The sequence below is a fragment of the Electrophorus electricus genome, unplaced genomic scaffold (genome assembly GCF_041902795.1).
Source record: "Electrophorus electricus isolate QZ-2024a unplaced genomic scaffold, ASM4190279v1 Scaffold41, whole genome shotgun sequence".
Lineage (NCBI taxonomy): Eukaryota > Metazoa > Chordata > Actinopteri > Gymnotiformes > Gymnotidae > Electrophorus > Electrophorus electricus.
The window spans coordinates 1,262,149-1,265,000 of record NW_027658704.1 but is presented as its reverse complement, the minus strand read 5'-3'; the positions used below and the strand labels follow the sequence as shown (position 1 = coordinate 1,265,000).

The following is a 2,852-nucleotide window of genomic DNA, read 5'->3' as shown; positions in this document are numbered from 1 at the left end:
GGTCAGGCGCCCCCGTCTGCGAGTGTTGAAACGGGCGCGGGGTTGCGCTTTGCCCACACGCCCCACGTGGCAGACGAGTCAGTCTTTGAACCGCGGCCCTCCGCGCCCGCCCGTCCGACCCCTCGAAAGGGGTGGAACTCACGTAGCGTGGGCCAAGCCCTAGGTACCTGCCGGGGGTCCCCCCTGAGACTCCTTTCTGAGAGAGAGAAGCAGGGGAACCGGCTGCGCCACCCACCACCACCACGCCCCAGGACGCCGGTGGGCGGACGAACACAGGAAGGGCCATGGCTGCCCCACGAGGAGCAGCGCTCGCAACCCCCCCCGGAAAGTCCGCTCGTCAGCGAGCAAGGGGACGGGGATGAATGACAAGGACAACAAAATAGGAAAACCCCTCGCGGTGGACGGAGGCAGCGGCCGTGCGAGCGAGAGGGAGGGCGCGGGACGGACCCGTACGACCCGCTCGACTCGCAGGCGCTTCTCCTGCCGGCAAGGTGAGGGGAAACCGGCCTTCGCCCGACGAGCGGGGACGCCGAGTTTTTTGAACGACGCGTCTCTCGCGCTGGAACCCAGAGAATACCGGGGCCTGCGGGGGGGGGGTGCTGAAGGACGACGCGGAGGAAGAGGCGGAGGACGAGGAAGGGGTGGGAGGGACTAGGCTCCTCCTTTATGCCTTCTGTCCAGCCTGACCTGCAAGCGACCACGTGTAACAGCAACCCCCGAAGACCCTTTCGACCCTGGGCCCCGACGCGGGGGGACGGCGAAGTCGAGGGGGTCGGGAGAGGAGGCACGCCGGACAGCGTTACCCGTTAATGATCCTTTCGCAGGTTCACCTACGAAAACCTTGTTACGACTTTTACTTCCTCTAGATAGTCAAGTTTGATCGACTTCTCGGCGCTCCGCCAAGGCCCGCGAGGAGCCCCGGCGGGGCCGATCCGAGGACCTCACTAAACCATCCGATCGGTAGTAGCGACGGGCGGTGTGTACAAAGGGCAGGGACTTAATCAACGCGAGCTTATGACCCGCGCTTACTGGGAATTCCTCGTTCATGGGGAATAATTGCAATCCCCAGTCCCCATCACGAATGGGGTTCAGCGGATTACCCGCACCTCTCGGTGTAGGGTAGGCACACGCTGATCCAACCATTGTGGCGCGCGTGCAGCCCCGGACATCTAAGGGCATCACAGACCTGTTATTGCTCCATCTCGCGTGGCTGAACGCCACTTGTCCCTCTAAGAAGTTTGACGCCGACCGCGGAGGGCCGCGTAACTATTTAGCATGCCGGAGTCTCGTTCGTTATCGGAATTAACCAGACAAATCGCTCCACCAACTAAGAACGGCCATGCACCACCACCCACAGAATCGAGAAAGAGCTATCAATCTGTCAATCCTTTCCGTGTCCGGGCCGGGTGAGGTTTCCCGTGTTGAGTCAAATTAAGCCGCAGGCTCCACTCCTGGTGGTGCCCTTCCGTCAATTCCTTTAAGTTTCAGCTTTGCAACCATACTCCCCCCGGAACCCACAGACTCGTGGTTTCCCTCACGCTGCCCGGCGGGTCATGGGAATAACGCCGCCGGATCGCGGGTCGGCATAGTTTACGGTCGGAACTACGACGGTATCTGATCGTCTTCGAACCTCCGACTTTCGTTCTTGATTAATGAAAACATTCTTGGCAAATGCTTTCGCTTTCGTCCGTCTTGCGCCGGTCCAAGAATTTCACCTCTAGCGGCGCAATACGAATGCCCCCGGCCGTCCCTCTTAATCATGGCCCTGGTTCAGGAAACCCACAAAATAGAACCGGAGTCCTATTCCATTATTCCTAGCTCAGGTATTCAGGCGAGAAGCGGGCCCGCTTTGAACACTCTAATTTTTTCAAAGTAAACGCTCCGAGCCCCGTCCGGACACCCAGCCAAGGGCATCCGGGGGGCACCGGGAGACAGGGTCTGAGACAGGCGGTGGCACGCCTCGCGGCGGACCGCCAGCCCACTCCCGACATCCAACTACGAGCTTTTTAACTGCAGCAACTTTAATATACGCTATTGGAGCTGGAATTACCGCGGCTGCTGGCACCAGACTTGCCCTCCAATGGGTCCTCACCCATGGGTTTAGGATACGCTCATTCCGATTACAGGGCCTCGAAAGAGACCTGTATCGTTATTTTTCGTCACTACCTCCCCGTGTCGGGAATGGGTAATTTGCGCGCCTGCTGCCTTCCTTGGATGTGGTAGCCGTTTCTCAGGCTCCCTCTCCGGAATCGAACCCTGATTCCCCGTTACCCGTGGTCACCATGGTAGCCGACTATGGTACCATCGAAAGTTGATAGGGCAGACATTCGAATGAGACGTCGCCGCCGCGGAGGGCGCGCGATCGGCCCGAGGTTATCTAGAGTCACCAAAGCGGCCGGGGGGCCCGAGCCCCCCGGATGGGTTTTGGGTCTGATAAATGCACGCATCCCCCGAAGGGTCAGCGCTCGTTTGCATGTATTAGCTCTAGAATTACCACAGTTATCCGAGTAACGTGTGGAGCGATCAAAGGAACCATAACTGATTTAATGAGCCATTCGCAGTTTCACTGTACCGGCCGTGTGCACTTAGACCTGCATGGCTTAATCTTTGAGACAAGCATATGTTACTGGCAGGATCAACCAGGTAGTTTGCACCGTGGTCTGGGATGAACCACGAGTGACATCCGCCTCCCCTTCCGGGGGCTAGGAAGCAGCGGGTTGTAAGTGCGTGCGCCGTCAGGTCCAGACGCCATACAGGGCTACCCAGGACAGCTTCCGCGGCCAGTGTAAACGTGCTCGCGCACCGCCCTCTGGCCTTCGGACGCCGACCTCTCACCTTGATGCAAAGCTGTC

The 2,852-nt window shown here is 59.3% G+C and overlaps 1 non-coding gene across 1 annotated transcript; it reads right to left on the bottom strand.

Annotated features, from left to right (window-relative positions):
* Window positions 1-807: 807 nt before the first annotated feature.
* Window positions 808-2,646, bottom strand: LOC145655968 (18S ribosomal RNA). Its single transcript, XR_014121787.1, has one exon. It is a non-coding gene; the product is annotated as an 18S ribosomal RNA (ribosomal RNA).
* Between the last annotated feature and the right edge of the window lie 206 nt (window positions 2,647-2,852).